Source organism: Pinus tabuliformis, chromosome J, assembly GCF_031772625.1.
Source record: "Pinus tabuliformis cultivar Carrire ecotype Pingquan chromosome J, CPIR1, whole genome shotgun sequence".
Taxonomy (NCBI): Eukaryota; Viridiplantae; Streptophyta; class Pinopsida; order Pinales; family Pinaceae; genus Pinus; species Pinus tabuliformis.
Genome location: NC_142295.1, coordinates 1236002886 through 1236030075, shown reverse-complemented (window position 1 = coordinate 1236030075; position 27190 = coordinate 1236002886).

Genomic DNA, 27190 nt, shown 5'->3' with positions numbered 1-27190 from the left:
AGTATGAGTGCCCTGTGGTCCAGGGAAGATTTGAAAAGGTCATCAGGGTTGGACACCTTAGTAAGGGACTAAGTTATTATTCTGGTGTATTATTCTATTTTTCGTAGATAACCTTTTTAAAGCAATTTTCGTGTTGAAAAAATATTATGAAACAACCAGTGGAATAACAGAACTATTACACTCATCCTTGGAAATTTTCATGATAACTGACCTTTTTCGCTATAGGTCCCCATATTGCCCTTATGTTGTTGACCACGCAATGTTGAGATTGGTCTCCTCTTTCCTTGCCACAATTCCTTGACTAAACTGTGCCCACTGCCTACTAGTTCTTCCTTTCTCCACTTCTTCTCCTTCTTCCTCTCTTTACCCTTCTCATACTCGCTTCCTCTTGTGCTTTCCTTGTCCCTTACTAGTCCCAATCTCCCCCCTTTCTACTACTTGCGTCCTCCTTCCAGTTGGTTAGGACTTGCCTCTTTGGCCCAATCCCCGATGGCCACCTGGCCTTCCTGGCTTGTTGTTGACAACTCGTTTCCTTTGACTACCTCATTTCTGGCCATTTGGACTCTCCTCAGGGTTTTTTTTGGAATTTGGCAAGGTGTCTTGGGAGTTCCTTCCACCATGTTCTAAAACCCTGAAAAAAATCTCCAGCTGCTAGTGATTGAGGAGTCCTTGGCTGCATGTGGATTTCCTCTACAAGCATCCCCTAGTTTACTAGGTCTCAGTATTCCCTTCCCTTCTCGAAGGCCGAGCTTTGTTATGTATAATAGTTGTGCACTATGCCATGAATTATGTAGATTCCCACCTTGAGTATTTCATATGGTTCATCTTTACGTCATGGTTATTGAGGTCCCTCCAATGTATTCAAAATTAAACTTAAGGCTTCATGAGTTAGAGAAATTAATAGCTATGGGTTTCTGCTTGAGGAAAGATCATTATATTAGTGGTTTAGGCCTTGTTTGGTCCACAATTTTAGGACCCGCCAAAACTTGCCAGACGTCCTTTATCCTTTGATTTTTTTATGGTGGTTGGTTCAATCATTACTAGTCATTCTTGCTAACCAATGATCTTCATTTGATTTGTCCCTTGACCTTTGGCTTGTCACCTATCACTTTACACCTGTCCCAGATAGCATGTCAACCTCAGCCTAGGAACGTCAGTCCCTAACTCAGCTTGTTTTGTTTAGTTAAATTTTCTTTTTCAATGTTTATGATAATGGGGAAATGTCACCGGGGATATTATAGTCACATTAATGTAATTTCCCTATCCAGATCTTGCTATAGTTCACATTCATTACCTGATGATGCTTACTTATTTTGGTTCTCTAATAGAATGGAAAAAATTTACGGGATTTTCAATTTTGGTAAATTGCAAAACGTTCTAATAAACAAGATAAAAAACTTGAATCTTTGATTTTCTCATCTTTGATATGCTTCACAATGGTAGAGTTTATTATAGATTTAATTTACATCATCTTTAGTCCATTGAAATTATGGACATTGGATTACATAGTAAGGTTTTTTCCTACTTTGTGGACCTCTTATGATACTATGAAATTGTATCATAAGAATATCCCAAAACCTCAAATTGGAGAGTGCAAGATACTAGGCATAGTTGGATAAAATGATGATAGTCCAAATGGAAAATTAGAAGTGACTTTAAATCTTATATTCTAGGATAAATTACTCTTAACCATAGCTCAGTGGTTAAATCTTATCTTCATTATTCTTAATTAATTGATGTCTTGTCTAGTTGCAAGAAAGAGTATAATGATGGTTAAATGTTATTTTCATTCTTATTAATTAACTGATGTCTTGTCTAGTTGCAATAAAGAGGAAAATGAATTAAATTGATGCAAGGTGTCTTGGTACTTCAAAGAATACATTTCAAGAGAATTTTCATTGATTTTTGTTGGTTAGATTTGATGGAATGGGGCATTTCTAAGATACATTTAGATGATCAAAAAAAAGGAAAAAGACTTTGTAGTATCATTTGGCTTATACCTATTTCTTCCTGTAGAGAAGAAAGTATAAATCTATATTCAAATGAGGACTCCACCAAGCTACAATTTGGAGAGAGAATTCCATCTTACCTACACATGAGCCCATGGATGTAACAATTGATGAAATGATGTTGAATTTTAATGTAATATAAGATGCATTATAATCAAAACAAATGGAACATCCAACACCATGGTTAAAAGTGATTTCTCAATATGGAATAATACTTTAGAATTATGAAAACCTTTTTTAATCAACCACCGTGTTTCATGAAATTCCTCAAGAACCATTGCATAAACAACATCCTAAGAAAATTTTTGTTATAATTTATTTTTTTACCAGAACACAATAATGTAATGAGGACAAACCCCTCACAACATTGCTAACTCATGCCACATCCAAACTTTAAAGGATGAGAGAAAAGCCACAAATGATTTTGGGCATGTACCATATACGAATATAGTTCTTTTTAGAATAACATAGTTAGTTTCTCTATACATTTTTAGTTTTAAATAGTGCATATGATATCTTGGGAAAATTATATAAATTTGGGTCACAACATTGTTCAATCACAATTGCAACCTAAAAAAGTTTCAAAATGTAGTAAATTGCCTGGCTTTCACAAATAGTTATGCTTATTACTTCATCTCATAATTGAAATATCACAAGAAAACTTGACACATATGTATCTAACTTGGGGCAAGAGGAAATAAAGAAATTGGATTAGCCAAGACTAAAAAAATTGGAACAATATAGTACCAATAAAGGTTATTTTAGTGAACAATATAGTACCAATACCAACATCATTCACAACTCACTTTGTAGTCACCATCCACATGTCTCGTCACAGTGGGATTCACCATCATCTTCACCATCCATGTTATAGTGGGGTTCTCGAGCATCTATATTCTCTTGCTCTACTTCACACATAGAGGCTTCAACTTCTCACTCTACAATATTTTTTGTGTCTTCTTCATCCATATGCATGTTTGCATGATGGGTTTCACTTTTATAGTCTTTATGACCATCATCCACATTTAAGTGGGATTCTCCAAGCTTTTTTTCCTCCTAGAGTATTTCTCATTTACTCTTAGACTTGTAGTTGACTTTCTATTGATTCTTCAATAGACTGTAATAGAATTTGTTGTTTTATGTCACTTTCCTTTATACAAAATTGTACTTCCAGGGTCTTCCAAGCTTCCTAGGAAGATGTAGCTTTTTCTACCTTGCACAAGGACTTCTTATCCAATGCATGTTTTATAAGATCCAATACTAAGGCATCACATACTTCATTATATGGGTTATCAGACTGATACTCAATCAACTCTTTACATCGATGAAAAGTTTTCATTTTGACAATTCTCAAATGCCATATGAAATTGGAAAAAGTGGCACGAAAAAGAAAATCACGAGAGAACATTGAGGAGGACCAACAAATTAAGAAAGTTATGATACAAACAAGAAATGTCCTTGAGGTTGAGGAAAAAAAAAAACGGCTTAGTGCTGATGAGAAAACGTGTTAGAATTCTTTAGAGAATGGGTGAAGGAAGATGCCAAATATATTCCATCTAAGCAATTGGTTCACTTATGAGATTTATTTGGGAAATGGAGTGAAATACTTGTGAAAGGGGAATCAGAGAAGTAGATTATCCTCCATAGTACGGAGGGTGGATCTTAGAGTCTCACCCAAGAAGAAACCCTAGTGGGTGACAAAGGGGGAAAAAGGGAGAAAATCAAAGAAAGAGGTACTCAAAGAAGTCGATGATTTCTTACTAAATTCAGGGAAAATGAGTTAGTTGATGAAATATTTTCCCCGTGTTATCCCCCTCTCTCAATGAATATTATATCGTGGAATATACGGATCTTGAACAATGCCGACAAGCTCCGTCACTTGAAGGCAAGGATAAATATTGAAAAACTAGAGATAATGATGATGCAAGAAACAAAAATAATTGGAACCAAGCTGGAAAGCATTGCTCATAAGTGTTGGAATGGTTGTGAAACAATGGTTGTAGATACGAGAGGCTCTACAGGTGGGATTGGGGTGTTATGGCACCCTAGTCAAGTGATCTTCTCATAATGGATAGTTACACCATACAACATTACAAGGTGATTTTGTTTCCTCAAGTCAAAGGAATGGATCAATTTGATGGTTGTGTATGGCCCCTCGACGTCTGGCTAAAAGGAGAATTTTCTTGAAAGCTTGAAGAAAACTACAATTCCTCCTTTCCCATACCACCATTCAGTCAAAATTCCTTATACATTAACCCTCCTCCATAAATACCTTCCCATAAACCCCCCTCCCCCATATACTTCTTACCCAAAATACTACCTCCCCCACATACTCCCTCTCCCATATAATAACTACCCCAAATAATACCTCTGTCTTATATATATCAGAGTGAAATTTTTACATAATTATTTTATATATTGGCAGCAGAGTACAATTTTAAATGCATTCATTGATATTTATTGTTGGATTAGTTCTCTCTAGAAAAGAGAATATAAAACACACTCTGCTTTTCAATGAGTTGTGGAAAGGTGTTTGTGTAGGAGAAGGAGATAATGAACCTACAAAGCCTGCCTCAGATAAGGATATTACCATTTGGGAAAACAAGAACAACAAGGCCTATGCCTTGATTGAAACATCTGTAAATGAAGAGATGAGTCGCCATATTTCACCATTTTCAAATGATTTTGAAGCCTTACAGAAGTCGAAGGAACTTTATGACTCACACTTTGAACTTGAAGGTCTCCAATTGATGATTAAATTGTTCAGTCTTGAATTAAAAAATGATGATCCTCTTGCTTTAGCATCATAAGTAAGATCTAATATGTATGATATCAAAAAAAACTGGTGTTTAAATATTATGTATGAAATCAAAAAAACTGGTGTTCAAATATAAATTCTTCTTATATCTTATGTCAAGGCACTATATCCCAATTATTCAAATTATCTTGTGTCATTGCAAGCAAGTGGAAACCTCAAGGAGATTACCTTTGACTCCCTTGAGAAGAAGTTTGCTAGAGAGAAGGCTTTTGGGAAGAACACAACTCCTCAATATTCTAAAGAATATGTGTGTCTTGCACATAAAGAGAAGAATCATGCAGAAGATTCTTCTAGAGGAAAAGGTGGCCGAAGAGGAAGAGGAAGAGGAAGAAGAAATTTTAGAGGCAAGGGGGGCAGACAATTTCAAGGAGAAAATTTTGATCTTCATTGAAATAGAGATGGACATGATGCATCCACTTGTAAGTTTCATTGGGACAAAATTGAGCAGGAAATAAATGAAGCCAAAGGTAAAACCAATGACAAAGGGAAAGGTAAAGTACCAAAATCCACTCACTATGCTATGGCACATTATAATATTGGAGTAACTGAAGACTTGTTTAATGCTTCAATTGCTACTTGGAAAAATGATTGGTTGGTTGATTCAGGGGAAAATTGCCACATAACTTTTAGAAGATATTTTTTTTGAAGAATTTACTGACAATGTTAATGGAGTAGTATACTTTGCAGACAAGTCAAAACTCAATCCATAAGGGCTTGGCACCATCAGGATTAAATTGCCTGGTCTTCCAGAATTTCTTCTACATGATGTTCTATACCTCTCAGAGTTGAGGAGAAACTTGATTTCATTTGTCCACATCCACCAGTAAGGACAATCCATTCATATGTTTGAAGTCAAGGTTGAGGTCATAAAAGCATTTGATTGCTTACTTGTCATGACAGTGATAGAATAAGAGAGACTTCTGAAGCTGCAAGGTACCTGTGCTCATGTACAAAACTTCTCATACAGTTCTCATTATGATGAAGGTACATTTCCATCAAGTTTTTTATGGCATGATATATATGGAAACTTAAATTATGACAACCTTCGTATGTTGAAGAAAAGTGGTGTTACTGATTTTCCTACAATTCCTAGGAAGCTTAAGCAATGTGATGTTTGTATTCTAGGAAAGAATAACAAATAGTCTTTTCATGATTCTCATTCCAAAGAACATAGAAAAATTGAACTTATCCATTCATATTTATGTGGCCCAACGCCTGTTCCTTCTGCATATGGAAATAAATATATGATGACATTTATTGATGGCTACAATAGAATGTGTTGGGTTTATTTATTGAAGAACAAATTTGATGCTTTTCAAACATTCAAGAAATTTCATGCATGGATTGAAAATGATGCACTATATCATATTGGCTATATGCGCACTAATAATGGAGAAGAATATACTTCAAGTGAATTTGAAAACTATCTTCACCAGCATGGGATTAAACATCAAACAACTATGCCTTATAATCCCCAACATAATGGAGTAGTTGAAAGAATGAATAGGACAATCTTAAATATGGTATGTTCCATGATGTTTTTCAAGAACGTAAAATTGATGTTTTGGGCTGATGAATTTCTCTGTGTTGTGCATATAAAGAATAGTTGTCCATTTAATACTATTAGAAACAAGACTCCTTATAAAATGTGGTATGGCCACATTCCTTTGGCAAAACATCTCAGGGTCTTTGGTTCCACCTGCTATGCCTTGATACCTAAGGAACAAAGAAACAAACTTGGTGCAAGGAGTCATAAGTGTATCTTCTTGGGGTATTCAAATACCTCCAAATCGTACCATCTCTATGATGAAGTTAAAATAATTTTATTGTATGTATAGATGTGATATTTATTGAATCATCCAAGGTTGAAAATGTTGTTTAGAGTGAACTTGATTGCTTGGATAGATTCACACATGTAAAGTCATTTCAAGCATTTGATAATCAGATTCCACAACTTGAAGGGAGGATTCCTATATTGGATCAATCCGTGGAATATTCTTCTGAAGCACTCTCTCCCCCACATGAAGCTTCAACAACTAATGGCTATTTGAGTGATGTGATTGACAAAATTGGGAGACTCAATCTTGATTTAGTCCCAACTCAGTCAACTGAGCAACCTGGGACATCTCAAAAATGTCCTCCAAAATGGATGACAAAGAAACTTGAAAGTGTTCATCCTGATGAGGTTGGAAAAATGGGAAAAATAAATTGACCAGGAAAAATGGAGGTGATGTAGACGATTTTGATCAATGGATGTTTCTTATGATTGTGAACTGAATTTGTCTATAGATTTTGAACCAACTTCCTTCAAAGAAACCACTTATCATGATGAATGGAAAGAAGTGATGCAAAAAGCATATGATGCCTTTGATAAAGAATGGCACTTGGAAGTTGCTTGATCCTCCATTAGGAAGTAACCCAATTGGCAGCAAGTGGGTCTTCAAGAATAAGTATAAAGTTGATGGCTCAATTGAAAAGCACAAAGCCAGGCTTGTGGTAAAAGGTTTTTCACAGAAGGAAGGGGTCGATTATAAGGAGAATTCTCCCCCAATAGCAAAATGGGCTACCATATAGACACTCTTTTCCTTTGAATCTCAGAATGGTTGGAAAGTCCATAAAATGGATCTAAAAACTACTTTCTTGATTGGATATATAAAAGAGAATGTTTTATGTCCCAGCCAGATGGATTTGGTGTGAAGAGCCAAGAACAAAAAGTATGAAAGCTTGTGAAATCCTTGTATGTCCTCAAGCAAGCACAGTGAGCCTGCTACGAAAAGTTAACTGAGCATCTTCTAAAACTCAACTTCAAAAATTATGATCTTAATGATGCAACTTTGTTTGTCAAGAAAGTTGGAAAAACAATTGTATATCTTATGGTGCATGTAGATGATATTTTGATGATAGGGAACAATGAGAGCTACATTGCATCCATAAAGAAGGATTTGAGGAAAGGTTTTGAAATGAGCGACCTGGGCCATGTTCACTACTATCTTGGTATTGAAGTAACTCAACACTTGAAGTTTATACTCCTCTCTCAGAAGAAGTACATTGGAGACATGTTGGACAGGTTTGGCATGGATAAGTGCAATCCTTTGACTACTCTAATGGAACATACTTTGAATCTCACATCCACTGAAGGAAAATAATTTGGGGATGCAACAAAGTACAGACATCTTGTAGGAAGTCTCAACTACCTGACTACTACTAGACTAGACATTTCATTTTCTTTTGGAATCCTCTCCAGGTTTATGCAAAATCCTTTTGAGGGACATTGGTCTACTGCAAAAAGAGTTCTAAAGTACTTGAAGGGAACTCAAGGCTTTGGACTCAAGTATACACAGGTGGGCGACTTCAACTTGATTGGATACTCTGATTCAGACTTCGATGGAGAGAAAGGAACTAGGGTATCTAGTTCAGGTTATGCTATGAGTGTTAGATCAGGAGTTGTCCATTAGATATCACACAAAAAACTAGTTCAAGATAAAATTCCACAACTGAGGCAGAATATGTGGTAGCAGCTGAAGCAACAAAGTAAATTGTGTGACTCAAGAAAATTCTAGAATATTTGCAGGAGAAACAAATGCTTTCAAATCCTCTTATGGTTGACAACACTTCTGCAATAAAGTTGGCCAAGAACTTGTTGTGGTCACCAACAACCTCCCCTCTTTGTTTGATATTAGCAATAACATCAAGCAAAGGGGGGACCCTGAACAAAAAATCCAAAAAATATTTTGTTAAAATTTTTGTATTTTTCTCCCTAAGGCTTAAATCGCATCGCAAGGAGAGAGTGAAGCGTGCCCCAAGCACGAAAAGCAAAACTGCGAAAGAGCGACGCGAAGTTCATCGCATCGCATGCATTCCAAGCGCTCTTAAAAAGAAGATCTTCAAGAAACGCCGATCGCCGATATGCGACATCGCACATCGCAAACGTCGCACTAAGCAGCATAAACCATTGAATGAAATCTGCGATCTGCGATGTCAGCGATCTGCGATCTGCGATATCAGTGAACCGCGACCAGCGATCTGCGATATGAAAAGACTCATCGCAAGAATTCTCCGACATACACGATAAGACCCAAGATTAAGTGCGCGCCTTAAAAGGAAATTAATGACCGCATGCTTGAGTATCCAGAAATGATTGCATCGCATTTTTCGAAGAGTCAATTCATGATGAATGTCAGGATTATGCATTCATTAGAATTTAATGCTTTCATGTCAATCTTTTCATTTCGCTTCTTCTTTGCGTAGGCTGCAAGACATGCAACTGATATAAATCTATATGCAGGAAACATCTAAGGAAAAGGGGAAAGCGCCAATCAGATAACAGAGAAAAGATGCCTCCGCAAATAGATCCTGCATGCAGCAGGACCGCGGATTCCAGACTATCAGCCAACCGGCACTGATGAAATTAGACTATCCAGAACTCAGAGTCAAAGGCGCACAAAAGTAGCTTATTCACAAAAGATCCTGAAACTCAGACTTGGTAAAGCAGAGAAAGAAGCGCAAGAGAAGGAAGATGCTCCAGAAAAGCCTGGAACAAAGAACGGAAACAATTCTCGAAACAGGGGATTGTCCATACAGCGCGACTCCTAACCCACTCAGTCATTCGCACGACCAGAAACCCAAATAGCAACAGCAAAATCAGTTCGAGAAGAACCTGGGTTGTGCTAAGTATATGCGCGGCGAATACACCCAGCTAGAGAAAGGTTTTAGAAAATATCTTCTGGTCTGTCAGAAGGAGATGCCAGCTCTTGTTATTTCCACTTTTATCTCCCGAGTGAAATAAGAAGGCAGCCAGCCGACTCTTCCCAGGCGAACGTTGCACTGTTTACAGCACTAAGGAGAATATACAGAAACGGTCAGAAATTAGATTTAATTTTTAGAAATAAATTTGCTTTTAGTAAAGGGCGGTCATTTGAAGCCGTTTCCCTAAATTCGTGTAATTAAGATTAATTAGTTAGCAGTATTTAACCCTTCTCACGGCATTTGGAGAAGGGTCCGGAAATCTGTCAAAAAACTTGTCCTCAGAACATGCACTTCTGCACCCTCAGAGGAGGTTTTTGATGAATGGATGGATCGAGATTTATTTATGTTTGCATTTTAATGTCTGTTACTGATGTTGCACTTCTGTACTCTTAGTAGATATTAGAACAAGTAGAAATAAATCATTATTTCTTGAAGTTTATTAGTGAAGTCAGTCATAAATGGTACTTTTATCTCTTGACTAAATTCTGCTAGTATTCCTAAAGTGATATGCAGCTGAGTTCTTTATATGTTACTGTATGAATGTCTGTATTACCATTTGGCACTTCTGTACGGTGGAGTCATTTATTTATGCTTGACATATGAAAAACTAATTATGCGATATGTTGTTCACAACTGTTCTGCCTAACTTCTTATGCAGAATGGTTTATCTTTATTGATTTATATTCTGATAATAGATGAATGATCTTTATTACCAGCTGTTGTTTGAAATCTTTCTAGATCGCATAACAAAAGAAAGCACCCCGGGTTAGCGTAGATTAGATGTATTGTTTTTCTCCATTAGATTACATTAGTATAGAGTTAGTTTAGCAGTTAGAACTAAGATTAGCTTAGAAAACTTTTAGATCAATACCATCAAACTCTACACACACATGCACACCCTTCACATTGGGAAACTGGTCCCATTACCCCCAGTCGGACCCGCTACTCCAAACGGGCAAGGAGCCGCCAACCAGGTTCCGGACCGGGTGGGTATCCCCCTTGTTGTCGACCCGATTTCGGGGCCCTCAACATTTCTGGCGCTAGAAGGAGGGCACAAGCTATGAATGACGCATAATTCAAAATCCAAATACCATTCTGAGAGCAAATCACCCTCACCAACTTCCCCGACTTCCCCGGTACGATTAAACTCGGAACTAGAAGTCGCTCAGACATCCACCGCTGCTATACACCCTAATACATCAGACCAACTTATTTTTGATCCCCCTGAAATTCAAACTTTGATCCGTAAACTCCAGGGATTCTCTATTCTTACCCAGAAGTCTGATAAATCTAAAGGCAGCGTGACTTCGCAATACAATCCTGCTCATCCCCTGACCAGATTGAAGAGTGAAAGGTTCGGCATCCAGCCAACTGAAATCCCTCTCGCCACTAGGAAAAGAGCAAGGAAAGCACTTCCAGAGTCTAATAGAGAGACTCTTTCATCCACTTCGTCCATATCAACTCCCTCTTCGCGAAGTTAACCACCCACATCTTCACCTCAAATCACTCATCCATCTTCCACAACCCTTCCTCCGCAATCATCGAAGATCATAATATCTCCATCTTCTCAACATCAGAGATCATCTTCTGCACTCTTATTAACTAGCAGCTCAGCGATGGCTCAGTCTCCATGGAACAATCCTGGGGTGGTTTTAATGCCTCCACCCCTAAGTCCAATACCTGCCCATCCTGAGAAATGGCTACCAAAGTTCAATCCAGAAACAGGAATGCTAGCTGAAGAACATATCAATAATTTCATGCTTTCTGTTAATATCAACGGAGTTACCAACGAAGATGCCGTGGTCCGACTTTTTCCTTATATAACAATTCAAGCGACAGCCGGGTCATGGTACTTTTCGCTGCCCTCCGGATCTATCACGAGCTGGGACATTTTCCAAAATCAATTTCTTACCAAATTCGGTGATGATAGATCGACAGCGACACTGATCAACGATTTATCCAATCTTAAAGCTGAGGCTAGGGAACCCATTAAAGATTTTAACTTACGGTTCAACAAGATCCTCAACAAAATCCCCGCTGCTTCTCAACCCAGTGAGGAAGTAAGATGTGAATGGTACATCACGGCCTTACCTTCAAACTTGGCCATCTTCGTAGATAGGGCAAGCAAGACAACCTTAGTTGAAAATTTGGCTGAGGCGTTAGCAGTTGAAAAACGCGTAGTAGCCCTAGAAAAGAGATCTACAATCGAAGAGCGTAAATCTAAGAAAATCTCTTTCAAAGAAGACACCAAGAAGAAGCAAACGAAAGATCCTTTCGATATGGAAGGATTACAAAAGGTGTTAAAGGCCATGTCTAATGAGATGATTGACATAAGAAAACAAGTAGCAGAATCGTCCCCAAGAAAGCCTTTTAGGAATTTTAAAAGAAATCCTCCCATGGAGACGAAGCCACCCAACGTTGTCTCAAACGTTGAATCTGAAGAAGAAGAAGAAGAGAGCACCATCGAAACGCAGACCGACGATGAAGAAGTGGTGGATCTGCAAGGAATGTGGGATTTCATCCTCCCACAAGAGGAAGATCAAGAAGCACTTTCGGTTAGCACACGAAGCAAAAATCAACTTGATCCTCCCCAAACTACCCCGAAACAGAAGGGCGCAAGCCCTGCAGCAAAAGAAAGGGTCGCAACAAAGAAAACAACTGCTAAAACGACCTCATTTAGCCCAGTCCAATCAGATCAATCGCCTCCATCAAAAACACTAATAGTGTCGGATGAAATGGAGTATAACATCATCGATGACATGAAAAAGACTAGGGCTAATATCACTCTGTACGAGTTGAGCAAATTGAAACACCAACAGAAAATCATGATGAAAGAGTTACATGCCGTGCCTACTACACCTTTACCTACAGCTGTAGCTTCCCACAATATAGGAAGACCTCCAATCAACACGATCAATAAAATCGATCCAAATGATATCGCCTTGATTGGAGGAAGATCTAGATCTCATACTCCTCCTTTCCTCCTCACTTATGAAATCTTTAATAGAAACGTGCACAACTACTTGGTTGATTCTGGTGCTTCAACCAATATTTTACCCAAGTCAATATGTGCCAAGCTGAATGTTCAACCGCAAAAATCCGCAGTGCGCATAGTTAAACTTGATCGATCACAAGTCGAAGTGATAGGTGAACTTAATCAAGTGACCATAAGGCTGTCGTCTAACCCCAAGGTATGCCAGGTTATCGACATTCTAGTGGCTGATATCCCTGAATTTTATGGTTTGATTCTTAGCAGGGACTGGTCCGAGAAACTCCACGGATACTTTTCAACCGACTGGTCGCACATGTGGTTACCCTTCAACGGGAAACCAAATCAAATAAAGGTTGAACGAGAATTGCACCAAAAATACATAGTGACGGATTTGGAAGGAGAGAATGAAGCCATAGCATACAACAGCAGCATCATAGGCAACTACTCGGTAGACTCTTTCCTCGGAAATTTCAATGCTCACATATCACCATATTTGGAAAATTCAGTTTTGTCCCAAGTAGAAAACTTTTCCCAGACTGATGATTCAAAATGTGTTAGTTTTTTAGATAACCCTGTAAATACTTCTTTATTTTGGAAATTATATTTTGATGGCTCTAAGTCCAACGAGGGAGCAGGGGCAGGATGTGTTTTGATTAGCCCAGACGGAAATAAAACCATGCTTACATGCAGACTTGAGTTCGATTGCACGAACAATACAGCGGAATACGAGGCCTTGGTGCAAGGCCTATACAAAGCAATCGGATTGAACGTCAAATATCTTCAAGTCTTTGGAGATTCTGAGATCGTCGTCAAACATGTACGTAACACCATACACTGCCTGTCTAGTCATTTAAAGCACTATCAATCTTTAGTTCAAGATCTCACTGCACATTTTATAGCATTCAATATTTCATCAGTCCCAAGACTCCAAAATGCAAGCGCAGACCTGTTAGCTAACGTAGCCTCCAGACTCATCCCCTCCGAAGACTTTAGTCCAGATAGATTTTCGATAGAGTTAATTTTTAAACCGTCTATCCCTGACAACATCACCAACTGGAGAGTATTCAATGACGACCCAGACATCGTAAGTTTCCTCACCTCTGAAGGATCCTACTCAAACCAGATAATCGACGAAGACTGTCATGATCACCAGATACAACAAAGTAACACTGATAATGCTATACCCAAATCGGTGGTCAAACTAGAAGACTTATACGACTTGAAAAGTCGGTTCAAAAGGTCATCTAATGCCAAACTCTACAGTTCAACTCTGAACTATGAATCAGTAAACCTAGGAACCGATGAGAAGCCGCAAAACGTTAATCTAGGCCAAGGCCTAGCACCTGAAGAAAAATCAGCGTATATCCGTCTTCTGCGACAATACAAAAACGCCTTTGCCTGGAATTACGACGAGATGAAAACTTACAACACTTCTATCATTCAACACACTATCCCTATGATTGACAACGAGAAACCTGTCCAACAGAAGCTCAGAAAAATCCACCCCAACTTGGAAAATCAGATAAAGACTGAGCTGAATAAGTTGTTGAGAGCCAGAATAATCTTCCCGGTCAGACATTCCAAATGGGTATCCAATATGGTACCTGTTAGGAAGAAAAACGGAGATATTAGAATCTGCATCGACTTCCGGAATCTCAACAAATCCTGTCAGAAAGACAATTTTCCCCTCCCACCTATGGAGCAAATATTACAGGCAGTAGCAGGCTCAGAGTTAATGTCTTTCCTGGATGGATTTTCAGGATATAATCAAGTACTGGTACACCCGGATGATCAATTAAAAACCACCTTCCGAACTAAATGGGGTACCTACGCGTATCGGAAGATGCCATTCGGTCTGATCAACGCCGGCGCTGCTTTTCAGAGAGCCATGGACATTGCATTTAAAGGTTTAGTCAATAAATCGGTAGTGATTTACCTGGATGATATAACTGTGTACTCCAAGAACCGAAACGACCATCTCAAAGATTTGAAGCAAATCTTTCAAAGATGTTTAAGGTATGGGATCTCGCTTAACCTGAAGAAATCTTTTTTCGCGTTGAGTGAAGGGAAATTGCTAGGATTCATAGTGTCCAAATCTGGCATTCACATTGAACCTGACAGAATCAAAGAAATTTTCGAGATATCCATGCCCCATAACAAAAAGACCATGCAATCTTTCCTAGGACAGATCAATTTTGTGAAAAGATTTGTCCCAGATTTTTCACGTATTATTTCTCCTTTACAAAAAATGATAAAAAAGAATTCAAACTTTAAATGGGGTCTAGACGAGCACGAAGCGTTTAACTTAATCAAACAAGCCATCATCAACGCTCCATCTCTAGCAACCCCAAATTTTTCAGAGCCTTTTGTCTTATACACGTTTGCCTCAGAGAATTCTTATGCTGCAATTTTGACTCAAGCGAATCAAGAAAAGGTAGAAGCTCCAATTGCATTTTTTAGCTCAAACTTACAAGGTGCTGAACTCAATTATTCGGACGTAGAGAAACAGGCATATGCCGTTTTCAAAGCGATCAAATATTTCAGACCTTTCTTGCTAAAAGCCCATACCAAGGTCATAGTACCGTTTCCAGCAGTAAGAAACCTCCTGATACAGAAGGATGTGGGCGAAAAGAGAGCGAATTGGATCACCGCCTTACAAGAATACGACCTGGAGATCAAGCCAGCACACATCGTAAGAGGTCAAGGCTTCTACAAGATGTTAGCTGGAGCATCATAAATCCCTGAAAACTCGTCTGAAGAGGTACACACGTATGAGGTAAGCCTAAACGACGCAGAATCATTATATGCTGACACCATTTATTTTCTGAAGAACGGGTATGCTCCATTTCACCTGGATCACACCAAGAAGAGAGCCCTGAGATTAAAAGCTAAACAATACCAGCTCGTGAATGATGTCCTGTTTAAAAGAAATTATGATTCTGTGCTTCTTAGATGTCTTGAGAAAACTGAAGCCGAAAAGGTTTTGCAGGAACTCCACGATGGACCAGCAGGTGGACACTATGCTGGAGAAGCCACTGCACATAAAATCTTACGTGCAGGATATTACTGGCCCACACTGTTCAAAGACTCATACAATCACGTAAGGAAATGCCAAGTCTGCCAGACTGCTGCAGGAAAACAAAAGAAGTCATCCATGCCACTGCAGCCAGTTAACATCGAACAGTCGTTCAGTCAATGGGGCCTGGACATAATAGGTGAGATCGTTCCTCACTCCTCTAAACAGCATAGGTATATCGTCACGGCAACTGACTATTTTACTAAATGGGTAGAGGTAGTTCCTCTCAAGATAGCTAATTCTGAAAACATTATTGAATTCATAGATCAGTTTATCATTACTAGGTTTGGATTGCCAACGGCCTTAATATTTGATAACGCTTCATATTTTTCTGGAAATACCATGACTGAGTTCGCGCTCAAAAGGGGGTTTAAACTGAAGTATTCTGCCAACTACTATCCGCAAGGTAATGGGTTGGCTGAATCGACAAACAAGAACCTAATCAGGATTATTAAAAAGACAGTCGACCAAAACTAAAAGAATTGGCACAAAGCGCTGGTAAACACCTTATGGGCGGACAGAATTACAAAGAAAGCCTCTATCGGCACTTCTCCCTTTAATTTAGTTTACGGGAGAGAAGAAGTTCTTCCTACTCACTTAGTCATTCCCTCCTTGTCCTTAGTACAATACATTGATGAAGTATCTACTTCCTCCTTACAACTAAGACAAATGGAAATAATCAAGCTAGAAGAACAACGAGAACAGGCCAAGAAAACCCATGCTCACCACCAAGTGCTAATAAAATCCTCTTTTGACTCAAACATAATGACCAGAAAAAACTTTCAGATGGGAGATTTAGTTTTGAAGTGGGATAAGGCTCACGAAGAAAAGGGCAAACATACGAAATTCCAGAAACTATGGCTTGGTCCTTTTCAGATTGTAGAGGTCATAGGCCCATCGACTTTTGTGTTGCAGGACTTAACAGGCAGGAGAGATTCTCTGCCTGTGAATGGACAAATTCTCAAAATGTATTTTCCATAGAAGGTCATCCTTCTATTTTTGTAGGATAATTTTAGTTTTATTTTAGTTTTTCATTTCTTATAAATAAGGTTGGTTGTGAATGATCATAAATAGTATTCATGAAGAAACATACCATTTCTCTATTAGATTTTGATTTCACTTGTATAAATAGCAAAACTTTTCGAAAAATCTGACTTTTATTATTGACAGATAGAGTTAACTTTAGCCTGAATATGATGTTAGTTTCAACCTCACAAAGAAATCTGGGATGAAAGTAACTTTTGGCAAAAAATTGTTTTATGCCAACGCAATGAAAGGTATCATCAATAACAAAATAAGTATTCTCTGCAAAACTGTTGTTCTTAAACTCTATTATTGTCGTCCAGAGCTTTCTTAAGGAAAAACAATGACTTCCTCCCTGCTAAGGAAAAACGCAGCATCCAGAGAAACAATCCAAGAAAACACTATATCTCAAAGAATAAGAGGTCTCATCACGAGCCGGCTTATCATGATCACAGATATTATAACTTGCTGACTTTGCCAATACTGTCCATCAAAACAGGGCAACGACTCAAGATTGTTGCAATCAAAAGACAAGGGGTCTCATCACGAGCCAGATTGTTCAGCAAAAGTGTAAATCAAGTGAATGATTGTGTCATAATTTGGCCACCAAACCAAGACATTGTTCTTTAGAGAATAAAAAAATAGAAAGAAAGAAAAAGTGTCAAAAGGATTTTTCTCTGGAATGTTGTAAATAACCTCAAGCAGGAAAAAGGATCATTGCTGGATAACATGGTAACCCTATCGAGGCTATGGACGCTTGCGGGCAGCAGAGGCTCTACCTACGACAAATGAGCATATTTTACAAAGCCAGTACGCAGAGAAGACCTTATTTTATCTTTGAAAGGACCGAGTAATGTCTGGTATGGATACAAGAAATAACCCAGAGGAAACGAACAATCGGAATGAAACAAAAGTTGTGACGAAACATCATTGACAGGATAAGGGGTAATACTCTATCTGTCCATAACAAAATTTAGACATACGAAAATTTTTCTGTTTTGGAAGTGAAAGTGCAATAGAACAAGCAGAGATAACTGGTTCTTCACAGTGAATCGTCATTGTTGTGGTCACCAACAACCCCCCCTCTTTGTTTGATATTAGCAATAACATCAAGCAAAGGGGGGACCCTGAACAAAAAATCCAAAAAATATTTTGTTAAAATTTTTGTATTTTTCTCCCTAAGGCTTAAATCGCATCGCAAGGAGAGAGTGAAGCATGCCCCAAGCACGAAAAGTAAAACTGCGAAAGAGCGACGCGAAGATCATCGCATCGCATGCATTCCAAGCGCCCTTAAAAAGAAGATCTTCAAGAAACGCCGATCACCGATATGCGACATCGCACATCGCAAACGTCGCACTAAGCAGCATAAACCATTGAATGAAATATGCGATCTGCGATGTCAGCGATCTGCGATCTGCGATATCGGTGAACCGCAACCAGCGATCTGCGATATGCGATATGAAAAGACTCATCGCAAGAATTCTCTGACATACACGATAAGACCCAAGATTAAGTGCGCGCCTTAAAAGGAAATTAATGACCGCATGCTTGAGTATCCAGAAATGATTGCATCACATTTTTCGAAGAGTCAATTCATGATGAATGTCAGGATTATGCATTCATTAGAATTTAATAATTTCATGTCAATCTTTTCATTTCCATTCTTCTTTGCGTAGACTGCAAGACACGCAACTGATATAAATCTATATGCAGGAAACATCTAAGGAAAAGGGGAAAGCGCCAATCAAATAACAGAGAAAAGATGCCTCCACAAATAGATCCCGCATGCAGCAGGACCGCGGATTCCAGACTATCAGCCAACCGGCACCGATGAAATTAGACTATCCAGAACTCAGAGTCAAAGGCGCACAAAAGCAGCGTATTCACAAAAGATCCTGAAACTCAGACTTGGTAAAGCAGAGAAAGAAGCGCAAGAGAAGGAAGATGCTCCAGAAAAGCCTGGAACAAAGAACAGAAACAATTCTCGAAACAGGGGATTGTCCATACAACGCGACTCCTAACCCACTCAGTCATTCGCACGACCAGAAACCCAAATAGCAACAGCAAAATCAGTTCGAGAAGAACCTGGGTTGTGCTAAGTATACGCGCGGCGAATACACCCAGCTAGAGAAAGGTTTTAGAAAATATCTTCTGGTCTGTCAGAAGGAGATGCCAGCTCTTGTTATTTCCACTTTTATCTCCCGAGCGAAAGAAGAAGGCAGCCAGCCGACTCTTCCCAGGCGAACGTTGCACTGTTTACAGCACTAAGGAGAATATACAGAAACGGTCAGAAATTAGATTTAATTTTTAGAAATAAATTTGCTTTTAGTAAAGGGCGGTCATTTGAAGCCGTTTCCCTAAATTCGTGTAATTAAGATTAATTAGTTAGCAGTATTTAACCCTTCTCACGGCATTTGGAGAAGGGTCCGGAAATCTGTCAAAAAACTTGTCCTCAAAACATGCACTTCTGCACCCTCAGAGGAGGTTTTTGATGAATGGATGGATCGCGATTTATTTATGTTTGCATTTTAATGTCTGTTACTGATGTTGCACTTCTGTACTCTTAGCAGATATTAGAACAAGTAGAAATAAATCATTATTGCTTGAAGTTTATTAGTGAAGTCAGTCATAAATGGTACTTTTATCTCTTGACTAAATTCTGCTAGTATTCCTAAAGTGATATGCAGCTGAGTTCTTTATATGTTACTGTATGAATGTCTGTATTACCATTTGGCACTTCTGTACGGTGGAGTCATTTATTTATGCTTGACATATGAAAAACTAATTATGCGATATGCTGTTCACAACTGTTCTGCCTAACTTCTTATGCAGAATAGTTTATCTTTATTGATTTATATTCTGATAACAGTTGAATGATCTTTATTACCAGCTGTTGTTTGAAATCTTTCTAGATCGCATAACAAAAGAAAGCACCCCGGGTTAGCGTAGATTAGATGTATTGTTTTTCTCCATTAGATTACATTAGTATAGAGTTAGTTTAGCAGTTAGAACTAAGATTAGCTTAGAAAACCTTTAGATCAATACCATCAAACTCTACACACACACGCACACCCTTCACATTGGGAAACTGGTCCCATTACCCCCAGTCGGACCCGCTACTCCAAACGGGCAAGGAGCCGCCAACCAGGTTCCGGACCGGGTGGGTATCCCCCTTGTTTTCGACCCGATTTCGGGGCCCTCAACAAAACCCAAAGTTCCATGATCAAATGAAACACATCAATAAAAAATACCATATGATTCAAAATCATCTTGACGCCAAGACAATCCATCTATGCCATTGTTCCACAAATGATTAGATTGCAGACATCTTCACCAAAGTGCTTGGAAGAGAAAAGTTCGAAAGATTCATAATGATGCTTGGACTCATCGACATCCCTTTAGATTAAGGGGGGCAATGTTGACACCTAATCTTTGGGATTAGAATATTCATGTAAATAATGTAAATAGAAAATAAGGAGAGTAAGAATATGAATAGACACTGGGAGGTGAAGCCCAAGAGTTTCTCCCTCTATGTATATATCCATGAGAAATATTATTTCAAAAACAAATTTTTTATTGAGGATTTACCTCTTATCCTGACAGAAGATTGTATCCAATAGATGAAAAATTTGATGAATTAATACAAGAGTTGAGATTGATAGATGTGGAAGCAAAGAATGACACTTATACTTGGAACAATAGGCATGAAAAAAGCCACCAAGTAGGAAGTTGATTGGAAAGATTTTTTCTTTCTAAACAAATAATGTTGAGGAATTTCATGATAGAATCCATGATTTTTCCAAATATCAGATTAGATCACTAGCCAATTTGACTGGAAATAGGCATTAATGATACGCTAAAGAATCACCCTTTCTTCTTTGAAAGCTTCTAGCTTTGGGATCCTAGATTCTTGGAGAAAGTTGAATAATGGTGGGTTGTGATTTAGATTGATGGGTATTCTATGTTTTAGGGTTTTTAGAAGAAGTTGAATGAATTAAAATTAAGAATAAAAGCATGGAACTATAAAGAGTTTGGGGACATCTTCACAGAGAGGAAGCAACTAGAATCCAAGATGGAAGAAGTGCAAGGTAATATAATATGTTAAGGGAGAAATGAAGAGCTCAAGGATTGCGAAGGAAGAATCATTCAAGATCTAGAGGAAAGAAGGAAATAGGAGGAAATCCCATGGAGGAAAAAATCTCACATTCAATGGCTCAAGGAAGGGGATAGGAACATGAGGTTCTTCCACTACTCCATGGTCCAACACTAAAAACACAATTGTATCTACTCTCTCATATCCATATCATGGGATAGAGTGGTTTGCCATATATATATGGAGGAGGAAGTGGTAAGATACTTCTTGGATCTACTTTCAAAAGACAATTATGATAGGGAAGAAGGTATGGTTAGTGTGCTAGGTAAAATCCCCAGAATAATATCAGAAGAGTAGAATGAATCCCTCATGAGGGAAATCTCAAAAGAGGAATTAAAATTAGTAGTTAAAGGGATGCCCAACAATATGGTACCAGACTACATGGATTTACAGCATAAGTTTTTAAATCCTACTGCCATTTCATGGCCCAAGAAATTATAGATCTAGTGGAGGAATCGAGAAGATCACAATTCTTATGGTCAAGGTTAAATGCAACATTATTGAACCTCATACCCAAATCAAATGCATCTGAGGAAGAAAAAGGGTATAGGCCCATCTCCTTATGTAATGTGATTTACAAAATTTTGTCCACAATTCTCATGCATTGACTCAAGCCTGTAATGGTCCATCTGATAAGTCCATAGAAAACAGGCTTTGTGGAAGGGAGGCAAATCATGGATGGGATTGTAGCTGTTATGCTCTTGACCTGCGAGAAGATGCCAGAATACCAAATATATGAAGAAATACAATCCAGAACACATAACAATATGAGAAAAATAGCAAGTATTTTATTATTCAGAGATGAAAGCAATGTTCACTTGCCTCTTCGAGAGGGCAACCTCTAGCAAAGCAGAGCTCAATTACAAAATAAGACACAATGCTCCTCAATGGGGAGTCTTTATACTTTATCTAGGATTCATACATGAAATGCCATGGTTCTCTCAATACCATCTCTCTAATACCATGGCCTATTTGAAACTAATTGTGGTCCCTTTCTTAAACGCGGGTCAACCACTTATAATTATTAATATGGGATTTATTGACTCTTTAACTAACTATAACTATGACTTGACCCTATTACATAAATAAAGGGGTTAGGGTTGGACCCTAACATGCCCTCCCCCATAAAAAGAAGCCTTGTCCTCAAGGCTGAAGCTGCGGAAACTGTTGAAGAGTAATGGTTGGTTCCCAGGTCGCATCATCTGGAGAGGTGTATTTCCACTTGACGAGGACTTCCTTGATCGTGCGGTTGCGCAGATGTCTTTCTCGTGTGTCGAGGACCTATTCAGGTCCGAGCTAGAGTGATCCTTCTTCATCCAATTTAGGTAGAATGTTTGAATGCTGCAATTGTTCCCCACCACTTTCTTGAGGCATGATACATGGAAGACGGGATGGATTTTGGAAGTTGGTGGTAAGGCTAGCTTGTAGGCTACTTCTCCAATGTGATGAAGTATTTGATAAGGTCCATAGAATTTTGGAGCTAATTTATGATAGCCCTTGTCTTTGAGTGATGTTTGCTTGTATGGTTGCAGCCTCAGGAATACCTGATCCCCTTCTTGAAATGTGCACTCTGAATGATGTTGGTCTAACTATTGCTTCATGCAATTCTGAGATTGATGGAGATTATCTTTGATATGGGCTAGCATGGTTGCACGGTTATGTAGGAGTTGATACACTGCTTGCACCTTAGAGGATCTCGGGAGATAATAAGTAGGTGAAGATGGGAGTTGACCATACATTGCTTCATACATATTCATCTTGGTGGCTACATGATAGTTAGTATTATACCACCATTTAGGTAGAGGTAACCACTATACCCACTGATGTTGCTTTTATGAAGTAAAGCACCTTAGGTAGGTCTCCAAACATTTGTTGACTGCTTCAGTTTCACCATCAGTTTGGGGATGATAGGAAGTACTTATTGGAGTTGGGTGCCTTGTAGCTTGAAAAGTTCTTGCGAAAAGTTACTAGTGAAGGTCGGGTCACGATTAGACATAATGGAGGTGGGCATGCCATGCAGTTTGAATATCTAGTCCATGAAAGCTTGAATGACCAAAGTGGGGGTAAAGGGGTGGGGTAGGGGAGCATATTTAGAAAGTTTGTCCACAATCACCATGATGACTGACTTCTTGCCTAACTTCGGAAGACCAGTAATGAAATCCATAGAAACATCCGTCTAGATTGAGGCAGGGATGGGCAATGGTTGTAAGATGATTGGGGACTTGACTATTTCTCCTTTGTGGCATTGACACACATCATATTTAGCTACAAGAGTAAGAATGTCAGTTTTCATGCCTTTCCAAAAGAAAGAACAATGAGTGTGAGCATAAGTCTTCTGAAATCCTGCATGGCCTGCAGTGGGAGATGAGTGCAACTATGCCAAAATGCGCGTTTTGAGGGTGGATGTCGGCGATATCACTACTCTATCCTTGTAGCGAAGAATATCATCCTTCCAAGAGTAGCCCACTATGGAATTAGGATCTGTTCTCAAGTTATTAATGAGTTGGGAGAGAGAGGGATGTGAAAACCATTCCTTGCAGGCTTCTTCAATCCAATCTGGTATGGGGAGAGAAATTGATATCAGGGTGCTTTCATCCTCAAATTGGTGTGATAAAGCATCTGCTACTACATTTTTGCGCCCTTTCTTGTAAATTATCTCATAATCATATCCCAACATTTTGGTCAGCCATTTATTTTGTTGGGGCGAGGATAGACGTTGCTCCAAAAAATATTTGAGGCTTTGATGGTTTGTGCGGATTTGGAAACACCGCCCTAATAAGTATGGTTGCTAGGTATCTACTAAATGTAAGATGGGCATCATCTCCTTCTCATAGGTAGATTGTCCCAGATGTTTCCCACTTAGTTGTTGGCTGTTGAAAGCCAAGGCTTGACCTTCCTACATTAAGACAACACCAATACTAGTACCTGAAGCATCACATTCAATCACAAAAGATTTGGTGAAGTCGGGTAGTGGCAATACAGGAGTGGAACACATGGATTGATTGAGAGCCATAAACTCCTGTTGTGCTTCATCAGTCCAAAGGAATGAATTTTTCTTGAGAAGGTTAGTGAGGGGTATAGCAATGCGACCATAATTGCAGACAAATTTGCGATAGTAGCCTGTGAGACCCAAGAATCCCCTCAAACTCTTCAAGGTCTTTGGTTGGGGCCAATCCTGCATTGCCTAGATCTTTTTGGGATCCACCTGGACACCTTCACAACCCACAATGTGGCCCAAATACTTGACTTATTCCATGCAAAAAGAGCACTTGGACAATTTGACAAATAATTTATGCTTCCGGTGCAGTTGAAAGAGAAGGTCTACATGTTAAAGATGTTTTCCCCAAGTGAGGCTGTAGATGAGAATGTCATCAAAGAAAATGAGGACAAATTTTCTGAGATATGGTTTGAGCAGGTGATTCATGAGGCTTTGAAAAGTGGATGGGGCATTATAGAGACCAAATGGCATGACCAAGAATTCATAATGGCCTTCATGAGTTCGGAAAGTAGTCTTGGGAATGTCTACTTCTTTCATGCATATTTGGTGATAACCCGAGCGAAGATCTAGCTTAGTAAAGAATTGAGCACCATGTAGTTCATCCAGAAAATCATCAACAATTGGGATAGGCAATTTGTCTTTGACTGTGAGTTTGTTGAGGGCCCTGAATTATGGACACATGCGCTGTTGAAAAATGTACAACAAGAAATGTTAAATTTAGAATGTGCTAAAAATAGGACTCCTAAAAATAACATGTCTAAAAATAGCAGTTTGGCCAGTGAGGTCATTGGCCACCTCAGGTGAGAGGTGAAACAACTAAAAATAGAAAGTTCTAAAAATAGTAGTTCTGGGTCCCTTCCTATTTATAGCAGTCCCTAGTCTATCTATAGGAAGTAAATTCGATTTTGGTCTCACCAGTAGTTTGGAATATTAATTAATTAATTCTCTGTGAGTTAATTAGTTAAGGAAAAGCAAACTGAAGTCTTTGTCTGAACATGTAGTAATTTCTCCACTGATTGAGGAATTAAGGATGAGTTATATATTGAGGGGATCATTTGACTTAGTTTAAACTAGTCAAGTTTAGTTAGATTAATCTAACAAGTTGTTAAATTAATGAGATATAGTTTGTTGATGCTTGCATGAATGTGACAACTATTATTTCAGATAACTGTGTATTCACTCATGGATAACTGATGCATGTTAGTTCTGTTAGAGACCCAATTGAGATCAGATGTGGGACAGTGTAGTATCAGATGCTTGGATCTTCCTAGGGAATATTCCTTGCATGCAGGATGAACTAGTGTCCTCAAGGATTGCGTAGTAGGACTTGAGGTTGACAGCAGGTGTGATTAGATCAATACAAACATGTTTTGTAATTGAATTGCAATCAAAACTGCACAAGGAAATAGGGGATTGGACCAGAGGAGCAGCCTTTATATACATGGCTAGATTGGTTCATGATATAGATCATCAGAGTATACAGAGAGCAGGATAGCTATTGAGATGATTCTTTTCGTATGTTGTTGAGGATTTCCACTTGATTGATAATACAGTGTTGGGGTTTTATGCTGGTGCTTTCCCCAGTGATATATTATGTGTTATGTGATTGATTCCTTCTTATCAGTTATATGTGTTCATGCTTGATGTTGCTCATGGTTGATTAGCTTCCACAAAGTTTATGGTAGATGTAGATCTAGTATTATGCTTTAGTACATTGCATATATCATTTGGATCTACAGGTGAAATTTCTACATGATATCAGTGAGTTAGCTAATTTGTAGAGAAAATTATACATGGTATCGGAGCACAGGTGATCAAGGAGGAACAATATAGAAGAAAGAATTAGGAGCTTATTATTCGGGATGTAGATCTCAGTTCTTATAACATCCAATTCATTGATGGATTTCTATGGTTGGAGGCTTGAGTATGCCCTTGATGGGAGCTCAAACTATATAGCTTGGAAGGATCGCATGGAGGTAGTATTGGAAGATAATGGCCTTAAGGACTTCATTGATCAAGATGTCCCTAAGCCTACTGATGCTACTCAGGTTATAGACTGGAAGAAGTGTGTGGCTAGAGCTAGGAGAATTCTCTTGGAGGGAGTTCGCGATCACATTGTTTCGAGTCTCCATGGGAAGGAGACTCCACATGCAATATGGAAGACATTGAAAGATTTATATCAGAGTAGCAGTGATCAGAGGAAGCTAGCACTGAAGGACAAACTTCAAAAGATCAAGTGTGAAAAGGGTGAGACGATCTCTATGTATCTAACCAAGCTCATCACATGCAGGGATGAGCTTGCAAGTGAAGGGGTTGTGACAACTGATGATAATATGGTGAGTCTAGCACTCCTTGGCCTTCCTAAGAGCTGGCGTAGCTACCAAGACTCAGTTAATGGAAGGGAGAAATCGCTAGATTGGGAAAGACTATGATCGGATTTGATACAGGAGGAGATTAGATGAAGCACCAGAGATGGTTCTTCATCCTTAGAGGATGAGGAGAACTGTGCCTTAGTGAGTAAGGCAAAGAAGGGGAAAGAGAAGGTTTCTCTTTCTGAATCCAGTTCTTCCAATGATGGGAAGAAGGTTGAAAAATTGAAAGTGTGATGCTTTCATTGTCATGAGGTGGGCCATTATGCTACAAATTGTCCATGGAGGAAATCCAAGAAGGGATCCGGGGAAGGATCTAAAGGTGACGCACTTGCTTCACAATTTGAGTTGGATTTCAAACTCTTCGCATGCATGGTTTCATCCATGGTGGGAAGTGGTTGGTTTCTTGATAGTGGAGCTTCTTTCCACATGACCGGTGACAAGAGTTTGCTCAATACTTTGGAGGAGATAGATCTCCAAATACTCATAGCGATGGGTAATGATGAGAAGTACAGTGTCTCAAGTGTAGGCATGGTTATTTTTTAGAGGGAGCATGGAGCTCGAATTACCTTGACCGATGTCAAGTATGTACTAGGACTGAAGAGAAACTTGGTGTCAATCGCGATGCTAGAAGATAGAGGCTATGATGTAGTCTTCAGTAAGGGAATTCCTTAGACACATCATCACTAGATAGGTGAAGCAGATTGGTTCACGGGTCAAGAACCTATATGCTCTTGAGGTTAAAGATGCATGCAAATCCTTGAGCAGTAAGGCAACTGTTGGAGACTTGGTGGTTGAGAGGGAGGGTATGTTACCTCTCAACATGCAGCATCAGAAGAAGTCTCAAACGATTGTGGAGGAGCCAGGATTGGTGCAGCAGCTTCAGGATGTCGTGGAGTAGCCACAATAGGGGAAGATGAATGGAGATCGAGTAGAGACATCTACTCATGCAGAGACCTCCAATAGGGGGAAACTTCGAGCCAGGTGGGCAGAGGGATCACATGCA